A 13,890-nucleotide genomic window follows, 5' to 3' on the forward strand; every position below is an offset into this window, starting at 1 on the left:
TGAGACAGTATTGGATGTTAGACTGTGAGCTCATCCTGTGCACGAGGAGAACCCCCTCCTCAAAATCTCTATAAAAACCCAACTCATGAGCCCATTATTGCGCTCCTCAGCCCTTGCAATGGGGTCATGGGATCGCCCATTCTCATGAGAATGCAATAAACCTGCCTCTGCTTGACTTGGTGGTCTCCTCGAGTTATTTGGGCAAACTGAGACAATTTTGTCCCAAATAGGGGTAATCATGAATTATTAGTAATTTTGATAATATGTAGCATTTTTTCTTTTTTTGATGGTTAAATGAGCACTATTAAAAGTACAGTCCTATAAAATGGCATCACAAATTCAATTGTAATGACAATTTAAAATGACTATGTTTATATTCAATTTAAATGGTGGTCAATGGAGAGTAAGCTAGTCTTATACTGAGAAGTCTCAAATTCAAGTACTACCTGTATCACAAGCTGACTACATAACCTACCTATAAGTCACTGATGCTCCAGGTAAATCCCTAACCATAAAAATGAAAGGTAGGGCAGCTCGGTGGTGCAGTGGATAAAGCAACTGCCCTGGATTCAGAGAACTGAGTTCAAATCCAGTGTCAGACACTTACTAGCTGTGTAACCCTGGGAAAGTCAATTAACCCTCATTGCCCTGCACAAAAAAAAAAAAAAAAAAGAAAAGAAAAAAAAGAAAGAAAGAAAAAGAAAGAAAAAGAAAAAAACAAAAGTAGATGTGTATCTGCATCAGTGGGGAGAGTTTATGCACACAACAGTTCACCTTAGAGATGACTTCAGAGTTCCTGAACTCCACTTCTTCCCCAAATCCCAAATGACATTTATGGATAAAACAATTAAAGGGAAACTTGACACTTTGAAACTTTTTAAAAATAACTTATTTGTTTTTAGGAGGCAGTGGAATTAAAGGACTGGCCCAGGGTCATACAGAGTCTGAGGTCACATTTGAATTCAGGGCCTCCTTACTCCAGGGCTAGTGTTCTATGACCTGTGCCAACCAGTTGCCCTGATGTTTGTTTATTTGCTTGTTTATTTCTTTGTTAGTTTTTGTGGAGGCAATGAAGGCTGAGTTCCCCAAGTTGTTTTGTTTGTTTATTTGCTTGATTCTTTGGTGCTTTTAGATTTAGTGCCATCATACAAGTAGGAATCTTGTTTGTTTGAGAGGGTCTCTAGTCCCAACCATGTAATAACAACAACTAGAATTTTATAGTTTGAAAATCACTTTACAATTACATGAACTGATGCAAAGTGAAGTGATCAGAACCAAAGCAACATTAACAGAAACAGTGTGCAGTGATCAACTGTGAATGACTTAGCTGTTCTTAACAATACAGTGATCCAAGACAATTCCAAAAGACTCATGACAGAAAATGCCATCTACCTGCAGAGAAAGAACTGACGGAGCATGAATGCAGATCAAAGCATTCTATTTTCACTATCACTATTTTCTCCCCTTTTGGACTATTTCTTCTTTCTCAACATAAACAATATGGAAATTTTGGCAGGTAATTGGCATAGTGGAAGGAACCCTGGCCCTGGAGTTAGGAGGACCTGAGTAAAAATCCAGCCTCAGACACTTGACCCACACTAGCTGTGTGACCCTGGGGAAGTCAGTTAACCCTGATTGACCTAAAAATCTGGGGCCATCTCTAATCAACCCGATTTATATCTTGCCACTGGACCCAGATGGCTCTGGAGAAGAGAGTGAGGCTTGTGAACTTGTACAGAAAGCCATGACATCACTCAGATGCCTTGGTTCTCAGAGAATGAAGAAGAAATGACAACAATAGAGAAACATAGTTTACATGACTGCACATATATCACGTATATCAAACTGCTTACTGTTTTAGGGAGAGGGAGGTGGGAAAGGGAAGGAAACATTTGGAAGTCAAAATTAAAAAAATAATAATAAACATTACCAGCTTTCTTTACATGTAATTAAAAATAAATTACTATTAAAAAAGAAAATCACTTTTAAATTTTTTTTTAATTTTATCCTCCCAATAATCCCGAGAAGTGGGTGGTATTATCATCTATGTTTCATAGATGAGGAAACTCACAAGTTTAGTGACTTGTCCAGTGGCCCACAGCTAGTGAGTGACTGAGGCCAAGTTTCACTCAGGTCTTTACAACTTCAAGTGTAGCTATTCACTCCTATAATCTAGCTCCCAGAAAACAATTGATTAAGTCTGCTGATCTAAATTCAAACTTTTACCATTTCCTTCTTGATTGAGGTAGATAGACCCAGTCATTCCTGAAAACTTCTAAGTCTTTTTTTGTTCTGTATAGGGGTGTGGTGAGGTGGAATGGAGACTGGAGGCATTATTCACTGTTAAAAAGAACTTAGAGTGGGGCAGCTAGGTGGTTCAGTGGATAGAGCAATGGACCTGGATTCAGGTGGACCAGAGTTCAAATCCAACCTCAGACACTTAATACTTACTAGCTGTGTGCCTCTGGGCAAGTCACCTAGCCCCAATTGCCCTGCAAAAAACCAAAGCCCAAACCATAACAAAACCAAAAACAAAAAACAAAAAACCCTTAGAGTTTAGGGAATGTGATAAATGAATGGGCCTACATCCTCTCTCAGTTTAGGAAGTATGTCTTTAGTGTACACAAAGATATATGCATTTGTATACATGCAAATATGCAAGAGTGTATTTGTACATTAATATGTATTTCTATGCTTGTGTATATATGTGTACAAGAAATATATATGCATGTGTATATATGTGTACAAGAAATATATACGCATGTGTATATATGTATACAAGAAATATATACACATTTCACAAATGTGCATATATGTATATGTAGATATCATTCATATATATGTGTGTATATATACATACATATTTCTGTGTATAACATATGCCTCTGTGTTTGTATGCATATGCTCTGTGTGTATATGTAATGCATACAGTAAAAAGATGGAGATAGATATAGAGACAGAGACAGAAGAGATAAATGATCTAGTCGGATTTCTTGGTCTGAATGGTGGTAAGACTAATTGACTGTCATTGACTTGAATTCTCTGCCATCTCATCCTCATATTTTTTTTTCTCTGTTTAAAGGAGAAAACAGTAGATTTTACTTCTCCATAGAACTTTCTGTAGCTCCAAGAAGCAGCAGTCTTGGGCCTCCAGACCTGGGCTGAAGAGGCAACCATTAAGAACAATTGGTATGAAAATATAATCAACAAACTTGGGATGCCACAAAGGGAGAGCAATGCCAACTGGCATAGTACCAGCAGTGCACTTACTGAATGGAAAATAAAACTTTATTTCTAAGATAAACTCTGCTTACAAACAACAACAACAACAACATCACCCTGTATTTGGCATTGCACCACACTGAATTTCTTTACAAGTATTGACATTTTGTAGAGTGCTTTCAGTTGTAGCAACAAGGTCCTGAGCAGAATCAGAAAGAACTGCAATCACACATGTGAAGAATATTATATAATAGGGGTTCTAACATCTTAATGCCACTGTATAGTGAAGGCTATATAGACTTAACATTTGAAACAGAATTTAAAGGCTAGTGAATCCCACCCCCAATTTTTTCAAATTACCACTTAGACTCCAGAGAGTTTAGGAAGCTCACCTAACCTCATATACATAGTAGGTAATAAAGATAGAATCTGAGCCAAGACCTAACTTTAATGCATGTCCAGGATTCCTTTTGCTATGCCACACAGATTAATGGGTCAACAATAAAATATTTAGTGAACACCAAGAAAATGATTGCATCAATGACACTTTCTTCCCTATGCTTTGCGCTAAATACTCCTAATTTGTAATCCTCCTCCTTCTCCTCCTCCTCCTCCTCTTTCCCCATCTACATTGTGTATGGTTCTTCTATTAAAATTGAAGTTCTGGGGGCAGCTAGGTGGCGCAGTGGATAAAGTACTGGCCCTGGATTCAGGAGGACCTGAGTTCAAATCCAACCTCAGATACTTGACATTTACTAGATGTGTGATCCTGGGCAAGTCACTTAAGCCCCGTTGCCCCGCACAAAAAAAAAATTGAAGTTCTAAGAACTGTATTTTCTTTTTTCATCTTTTTAAAATATCTGAATATCCAGAACACTTCATAGTATTTGGCAAATAACAAAGAATTAATATGATCTTTACTATTTTTCATTCATTTAAGAAAAAGCCATTCCAGACTATCTTTATTTCTTGTACCTTCAGCCTTCAGTAAATTAAACATTTTACATTTTTTTAAATCAACTTCACAATTATAAGAAGGGGAGCTATAATTAGAGGTTTGTGTGAAAAACATCTGAGAATGTTCATGAACTTCTAAAACAATGAGTTAGCCATGCCATATATCAGCCAAAAACAAACAAAACAAACAAAAACTTATTGGGTTTTATTAATGGAGTTTCTCAAGGAGGGTATAAATTATAGAAATGGGTAAGTGATAATCTTTTTGTTCTCCGCCCTAGTTAGACTACATCTAGAGAACTGTGTACAGGTTGGGGTGTCATAGGGCAATAAATAAGCTGAGGCAGCTGGCTGGTGCAGTGGAAAGAGTGCTAGGCCTGTAGTCAGGAAGATTCAGCTTTCTGAGATAAAATCTGGCCTCAGAAACTGACTAGTTGTGTGACCCTGAAAAAGTCACTTACCCCTGTTTGCCTCAGTTTCCTCATTTGTAAAATGAACTGGAGAATGAAATGGCAAAGCACTCCAGTATCTTTGCCAAGAAAATGCCAAATGGGATCAGAAAGAGAAGAATGTGACTGAAAATGGTTGAACAATGAAAAGAAGCTGAATTTTGATAATGATGTAAGCAGCATAAAGAAAAGCTTTGAGTCCTTGTCATGTGACTGGAAGTTGAAGGATTTGGAGATAATTAGTCAAAAGAAGAGAAGATTCAGAGCTGACAGGATAGAGGTCTTGACGTTTTTAAAAGGCTGTAACACATGAATTGCTAAACAATTTTGGTGGAATAAGTTCTCTACACAGATGACAGATCTCAACACCTCCCATATTAAATAACCTCCTTCTCCTCCAGACCAAAACTACAACAAAAGCAACAATTAATAATATTCTGCGGATGATAACACACACACACACACACACACACACACACACACACACACACACACACACACACATACACACACACACACACCACCACCACCACCACCACCACCAGGACTACCCATGCTGGAGCCAAAAATATACTATGTAAAGAGAGCTGATTGTTAAGTTTTTAGTTGTCAGCATTTATATCTTCAAAATTTTAAAATGCTACAAACCAAACCTTGATTTATTGTTTTGGTGATTTTCTATAATATGAAAGTGATGAGAGGGATATATTATGATGAGGCAGAATAAACTTAAAAATTTGTCACGTGTGACTTTATTTTTTTGGAGAGCCAGTTATTAAACATTTATCAACATTTCCCTCTGTATGTATCATTTTATCTCTCTATCAATTTAATACAAATATACGTAAAGTGATATACATAAATAAGCATGTACATATACAGTTATAATTATAGCTATCACGAAATGAGATTGTATAAACCAAGAAAGCTGAAAAGATTCTCAACCAGTGACAAAATTTATAATCATAAACTATAAATATTCTACTCATTAATATAAATAGGTGAAAGATATCAGTACTTGTTACATAGCAAATAAATAAACAAGCAAATAAATAGTTAAATAAAAATAAATGAAACTTCATCTTTATATTTTACCCATTAGACTTTTGCATTTTTCTCCATATTTACAAAAGAAGAAAAAGGAAAGAGGATTTTAAAAAGTACAATTTTACTATGGAAGGAGGAATATCAAAACAATGTCTACTGGATCCATTTTCATGGGAAAGCATGCTTATATCCTTTGTTTTTTGAAAGCTTAGGCAAAAACCATCCATATTTTCTTAATTCTTCCTAAAAGTATGTGGAAGATCCCCTAATTTTTTTTTTACCCCAAATAGTCTTATCAAGTCCTCAAAGGCTTGTCTTTGAAGGGCCTAGAGATCTCCTGCTGCTAAACTTAGAAAGCTACCAGTAGGGATATTATGTTTGAGTCTCCCATGCTTCCAGGCCTAATATTATTGGAGCACAATCTCCAGTTGATAACAGCATTTTTCATCCCCTATCCTACCAAGGAAATTTCCATTAAGAGAAAGAAATATATGAGTAAATATGTCTGCATTGTTATCAGTTTGCAGGTGGCTGAGTTCTACTTGATAACCAGAAATGGAAGATGAGAGGATTAAAAACTGAAAAACAAAATAATATTGAGGCCATCAAGGGCAACCTTTCATTTTATAGATTAAGCAATTCAGGAATTGAGGCCCACAGAGAAAATATGTAACTGAGTTTTGGCTACTTATTCTTTCATTCTGAATTTACCTCCCTCCAACCCCTAACCAAAATGAAATGTTTCTGTGGGAATGTGTCCACTGATTGGACTAATTTTTTTACTCAGGGAATAGATAAATCTGTGCGATAGTTCTTTCTTTTCTAGGAAAAAAGTGTTATTGTTTTTTTTTTTAATTTAGAGAAAAGAACAGAAAGAAGTCCAAACAAGTCAGATAGACTAGAAAGCTACATGTTGATTAGAAGATTGTATTAAAAAGAAAAGCAGTCTGTACATCATAGAAAGACTTGCAATTTCATGTATAATTCTATTTTTACACTTTTGTATATATATGCAAATTTCCATTAAACTTGGCTAAGAATAAAAATATATAAAAAATACTCTCCTTTTTTTTTTTCTGTAAGACAGCTAAAGAAAGATAAGAATTTGTTCATAAGATCACAGGTTCCAAAAGGGAATTTATAAGTTATCTAGTCCAACATGTTTTAGTTTGCTAATGAGGAACTTGAGACCCATAGAGGTTATTACTTACATAAAGTTACATAGGTATTAATCCAAAGTCACATATTGTGGTTCTAAATATACCCCCCCCCCCGTTACTTCATGATTCTACTAAACAAATTGTCTATTTTTAAATAGATGTGGTCAAAGCATAATAGATTAAGAAGGATGAGGGATCCTTAAGCTTTATCTAGTCTAACCCATCAAATTCTTTTGTATAATGAAACTGAAGTCTAGAAATGAAATAACTTGCCCAAAGTTGTCCAATGCATAGGTATTAGAAGTAGCATTCATATTCAGACCTTTTAACTTTAAGAGGCATATTATTTTTGTCCTCTACTGGTATGGATTTCTCCTCTTCTCTTTTTCAGTAAAAATGAGGTAGTACTAATTTTGTTTTTAGTAAAAATGACATAATAGAAACCTAGCCCAAAACATATAAATTTTAAAATAATCTTAGAAATAGGTGGTAAGTTTTGAATGACAGATGATAGAATGAAAAGTATCCTGAATGTGAAGTCTAGAGTCCAATCTCTCAAAATTGTCTCTGCCACTTATTTTGTAGCAACACAAAAATCATTTTAACCTTCTGACCTCAAATTTTCTCATCTATGAAACAGGGAGAATAATCACTGCAATATCTATTTCACATGATTGCCCCAAGAATAGAAAGAGTCACAATGTAGGAATACTATCAGTGTGATAGGTTATTAAAGAAGATAGAAGTGATATGTGGTTAAAAAAATAGATTCAAGTAGCCTGAAACATGATGCCATTTTATTTCTCATAAAATATGTCATTTTATTTTCTTTTCTAATCCGATTAGTTGTCTGTGTGTATGCATGTTTGTGTGTATCTTGTAGCTATTTTATGTGATTAGAAAATGACTCAGAGTTTGCATTGTCTAGTAGTTTACATATTCATAAGATTACAAAAAAAAAGGTAATATATAAATCCAGGCATTTTTTTTTTTGGCTAAGTGACTTGCCCAGGGTCACACAGCTAATAAGTGTCAAGTGTCTGGGCTGGATTTGAACTCAGGTCCTCTTGAATTCAGGGCCAGTGCTTTATCCACTGCACCTCCTAGCTGCCCCCAATTCAGGCATATTTTCAAATTAATGCAAGAAAAATGGATTTTATAAGTGGAATGTCTTCTCCATTCTCCATTTAGGAAATGCACATTATTCATTGAGAAAATGAGAATTAAGTTGTTACTGAATTTCTTGAGCATTGAAAAAATTTATGAGGTAAAAGTTAGCTATTAAAGAATTTGCTTTGGGGTGTGTGTGTGTGTGTGTGTGTGTGTGTGTGTGTGTGTGTGAATGAGAGTGAGGTTATTCAAAGTGGACTTTATATATGTGATACTGTACTGGGAGGCAATTTAATATAGGGAGTAGAACACTGGATGTGGAGTCAGAAATATTTGACTTGGGGCAGCTAGGTGGCGCAGTGGATAGAGTACCGGCCCTGGAGTCAGGAGTACCTGAGTTCAAATCTGGCCTCAGACAATTAACACTTACTAGCTGTGTGACCCTGAGCAAGTCACTTAACCCCAATTGCCTCACTAAAAAAAAAAAAAAAAGAAAAAAGAAAAAAGAAAAAAGAAATAGCTGACTTCAAATTCTGCACTGAACTCTTTTTAGCTATATCACAATTAGAACTGGAGCAAGTCATTTAATTTCTCAACTTCAGTTTCCTTAACTGTAAAATGGGGATACTAATAATACTTATGTCTTAGTACTACTGTGATGTTAAAATAACATATATAAAGTTCTTTGCAGATTTTAAAGTGCTTTTTTAATTTTATCTACTATTACAATTTCAAAAGGGATGTGGATGTTCATCTTTACAATTCAGAGTATAAATCTTCAGTATGAATAAAAACTATTCATTCCCTTGAAATGTAGTTTTAGAGTGAATATCTGTGTCTTTTGAAATGAGATATTTGTATAAGCACTTAAGACATATATGTGTATATACCTATATGTGTATTAACATACCTACAAGAATACATATATGCATGCATGCTAATCCCCTTCCTCTTTCCTCCATGTGGATATGTTTGTTAATGGTGGTGTTTTATTTGTCTTAATACAATAGTCCATAGAATGAAAGAACAGACACAACTAATGAACATTTGTTACATTATATATTGTTATTCTTGAGTCATTATAGTCATTTCTGACTCTCTGTGATGCAATTTGGGGTTTTCTTGGCAAATACAATAGAATGGTTTGCCAATTTCTTCTCCAGCTCACTTTACAGATAAGGAAACTGAGGCAAACAGGCTTAAGTGACTTGCCTAGGGTCTCATAATTAGTGTCTGAGGTTGGATTTGAATCCTGGTCCTCCTAACTTCAGACCTGATATTCCATCCACTGTGCCACCTAGCTGCTACGTATTTCAATTTAAAAAAAGATAATGAGACTAGTCTCAGCTGTGCATATTGCTTTTTGAGAACTAAAGATGGACATCTAGACAATAATCCATGTCAGGTAAATATACTTTATATGGCTAATGTCACAGTGTCCTGGATGGGAATATCATTTTTGCTCATAGACATCCTCATATTTAGTAATCCATTCTTAACTTGTTTATGATGATGAAACACTTTTCTTTTCCTGTCTTTTCTACAGAATTTTCTTCTTGAAGGTTGTCATTAAATAATATCAAACTCTAATTGCTTAGTATCCTAGGATTATAGATTTAGCACTAGAAAGGATTTTGGAAATCCTTTATATCAATTTCCTCATTTTGCAGATGAACAAACTGATGCCAAGAAGAATGCCCAATGTCACATAGCTAATAAATAAGATTGAATTTGAATTAAAATCCTTTGATGCTGTTCATTGCCCATTCCATTGTACCCTGATCTATTTCCTAAAAAGAAAGGTTTTATATTTAAATATTTTCTAATAATTCATTTTTTCATTCATTCATACATTTAAATTGACAAGGAACTTTAGAACTTATCAAATGCTTATTGATTTTCTATATAAAGCACTTTTTTACATGGCAAGATTTTAATTACTGAAAGGAGAAAAATAAGAGGAAAGTGTGAGAAAAGTAGCTTGAGACAATTATGAGGAACTGAAGGAAAATAGCCTTTCAGATAAATGTAACTTAGGAGACTTATTTGAAAGTAAATCAGAGACAACAGGACTGAATGAAATTAGGATGGATGTAATACATTGTAATCCTTTTAGCTCATTTACTTTTCAAAGTTTTGAAAGATGTAGCTAATAAAGTGTAAATAAAGCTAAAGAGCTGAAAAGCATCTGGAATAATGGTAACATTCTATATTGGATTCATGTTATATCTGATAGAAATGTGTATTAAGGGTTTTCAACCTGAATTAGAGATTGAGAGAGAGAGAGAGAGAGAGAGAGAGAGAGAGAGAGAGAGAGAGAGAGAAATACCACTCTGATTTAAGGCATTAATGTAAAGAGTCATCTTTTATATAGTGCTTTAAAATTTACAAAAGAGTTTACAATATTACCTCATTCTTTCATTACTCCAAAAAGTCTGGGAGTTAGGTGCTATTATTATCCCTATTCTACAGATGAGGAAACTGAGTCAGATAGAAGTTAAGTGGAAGAGATGAGAAACCAGAGGGTTTTGTTTTTTTGTTTTTTTAAGTGGAAGATACATCAGATACCCAACAAGTGGAATTGATGGTGCAGATAAAAGTAGAGTGCCAATTTTCTTAGCTGCTTTAAAGAAGCATAACAAATGGTTATCAGAAGTTAATAGTGATCCTTCAGCCTGTACATACTAACTGAAGCCAGTTAAATATTGCAGGTACTGGGAGAACTTTGTAGTTGCTAGAACCTGATTGGAGGAAATAGAATTCTGTTGTGTAAAGAACAAACTTTTATTTGTACTGCTCTTTAGCACCCTCTATACCTCTAGAGCTGAATAAAGACAGAGGAGCTGTGAAAGTAATCTAAAAGCTCTTTTGATTGTAGGACGCCTGGGAACTGATTGAAGAACATAGAATCCTGTTGTGTAAAGAGTTGGTTAAGCTTACCTGCAAGTCCCTTCAGGAGCTTGACTGTATTGCCCTCTATTGCCCTCTCTAGCTTAACAAGGACAAACAACTTGGAGCTGAAATCTTAAATCTTAAATCTTAGGAGCTTTGAAGTTCTTTGGTTTAAGAGAATACCTTGTCATTGAAATAGCTGAATGTTGATTCTGCACTCAGGCAAGAAAGCACACCTAGGAAAATGTATACTTTATTCTGTTTCACTGAAAGAGTATAATGCCACTGTTTTACCAAGATCATAACACTGTTTCAGTAATATGAGAGTAACAGAGTATCTGCTTCTTTAAGAAGTAGACTACAGAAGTTCAGAAGAAAAGTAGATGACTCAATTCAGGCTGTTAACTAAGGAGACCTCTTCTAGAAATGCGGGTATGAATTATAAGTTTCCTCAGGCACATAGGTTTTCCTGTTCATGTGCCTTGCTATCAGAGTTCTGTACCTGTTACCTACTGGCAACAACCAACACCATTTGCCTTGATTAGAGATTATGACATTGGTTTGTGAATAAGCCACTTAGATGATTTTTGCTCTTGCTGTACCATTTAATAAAAATGTAATGGTTATACGTCGGTCTTAGTATGATGGATTGTGTAAATAGGAAAACACTAGAAGGGGCTCACAAGTTGCTGTAGAGAGAAGTAAAAGTATATTCTTCCATTATTAGGTTCTTCTAGGACCCTGAGCTTGAGCTGGATCACATGGCATTGGTCAAACCCATGACCAGCCCTGACTCTAGCATTGATGTTCCCCTAACCAACCTCCCTCCCCACCTCACAAACATTCTACTGTGATTGTACATTAGGGTATCTTAGTTAACCCAAAAAAGAGAGGATGGAGGATTCAGGACATTATATGATTCTTTTAGCTCAAATATCTCTAATAAATTATAAATTTTTATATATTTTCATTTTGGTTTTCTTCCTGAAGGTTAATGAGTAGCAGAGGGACAAGATCATAGTTGTAAATTAGGTAGATTCTTTTTTGCGGTGGAGTTAAAGGTAAACTAGAGAAAGCATAGGCTGGAAGCAATGAGAGCATTTAGGAGGTTATAATTTTTGTTACAAGATTAGACACACACACTCACACATACACAAAATGTTTGCTGGGAATACCCCATTTGTCCCAAACTCACTTAATCTCTGTTTCCAACTTTCTAGCTACTCTTACTTAGTCTTCAGTGGCTGGCTTACAACTGTTGAGGAAGAAAATAAAGTCAGCAAAAGCAGAGTAAAAATAAGGAATACAGAAGTGTGGTCCTTATATTCAACAAATAACAATATGACACATATTCATACATATCTATACACATAAACAATACCATCATACACATGTCTATACATGCATTCAATCAAGTGTAGGCATAAATGTATGATTACTTACATATATACATAAGTCCATACACATACATACACCCAAACCATCCCTTTTAGGAAAGAGTAAAATGTAGGCTCCTGGTGTGTGTGTGTGTGTGTGTGTGTGTGTGTGTGTGTGTGTGTTTTAAAGTTATAACTACTTTAAAGAAGAATATATGTATATAGTCATATATTTACAAACATTTCCTTTTTTGGTGGGCTGTGGTAGAGCATGCATAAGTGATTCCAACAATTTGAGGTGTGTTGTTTGAAATGGAGTACATATTTCTGTCCCAAATTTTAGGGAACTTAGCTGGGGTTTCTAATATATTGCTACTTATAAATTAGAGGTGTTAGCATAATTTGGGGGCATTATGCATGTATTAAGTCATATTAGATGTTAGTAAAGAGAGAGCACATGGCTCTGAAAGTTCAGAAGCCCTACATACTTAGGATAGAGGGGAGAGAGAGAGTGGGTCGCCTGGCTGCCTCCTTCAGTGTCCCAGTACCAGAGAGCATGAGAGAGCATAAGCTCCCTTCTGTCCAGAGGAGAGGCAGCCCTTATACCCTTCTCCAAGCTAATTGGCTAGCATCATTCAAATCTATTGGTTTACTGGACTTGAGGATGGTCCATAAGCAGTAGTACTGAGGTCAGAATCCAGAGGACAGACCCTGGGGGGGTGGGGGGAAGGCTTTCAGGTAGGTGTGGTGATCTCTATTGTCTCTATTCACAGTGGAAGGTCCAACTTGACTGACTCTGGGCTGGCCTTAAAAGAGGTCAGGCAGTTAGGCCCTTGAGTATGTGTGTGTGTGTGTGTGTGTGTGTGTGGGGGGGGGGGTGTTGGGATCCGCAAAACCCATTACTTTCTCACAGAGGTACAAAAAGGTGAGGAGACTCCCTCTAACAATGCAGATCAACAGTTCCTCTGCATCTTAAAAACCTGGGAGGGGGAATTGCTGAGTGACTTACCTGGGGCCAGATGGCATGGCTATATAAGAGGCAGGAGCTAGACCTAGATCTTTCAGTCTCTTGACATAACTCTCTATTATACCACATTGGTTCCCATGTTGGTAGTAATGAAACCTTTATTTGCTTTTGTAGCTAGCACCACAAGACAAAAGTTACAGGAAACATAGACAGTATACAGCATATAAACAACAAATGAACTTTACATGATGAAAAAGAAAAGCATCCAGGAGGATAATAATAGGAACTGGCCTTCATATGGCACTTTAAAGTTTAGAAAGCAGTTTTGTCAAACTACTTGCTAAGTTAGGCATCATCATCACCACCATATTTTACAAATAAGAAAATTGAGGCACTGAGAGGTACGGTAACATGCCTATGGTCACATAGCTGGCAGAATTTAAATGAAAAGCTCTCATTTCATTATAACATTTTTTTTAGAACTAGAATTAAGTATAGGAATTTACTATAATTACACTAATGTACAGACACAGCAGATACAACTGTGATAATAAGAATGAAACTGTGAAAGTTGGATTCCCTACCATGATATAATCTGAAGGTGAAAATGAAAATTTAGGAAGTCTGTCAAGTAGATTTTTATTGTAGGATAATCTTAAAAGAATTGTATCATGTTAAGCCTGTTAACAGCACTTGCTTTAAAAAAAAAT

At 35.6% G+C, this 13,890-nt stretch overlaps 1 protein-coding gene across 1 annotated transcript in view; it reads right to left on the reverse strand.

Moving 5' to 3' along the window:
* The window catches only part of MGAT4C (MGAT4 family member C), a 749,687-nt gene that overhangs the window by 566,278 nt on the left and 169,519 nt on the right, over positions 1-13,890 (reverse strand). The window lies entirely within an intron of this gene.

The sequence above is a fragment of the Dromiciops gliroides genome, chromosome 5 (genome assembly GCF_019393635.1).
Source record: "Dromiciops gliroides isolate mDroGli1 chromosome 5, mDroGli1.pri, whole genome shotgun sequence".
Lineage (NCBI taxonomy): Eukaryota > Metazoa > Chordata > Mammalia > Microbiotheria > Microbiotheriidae > Dromiciops > Dromiciops gliroides.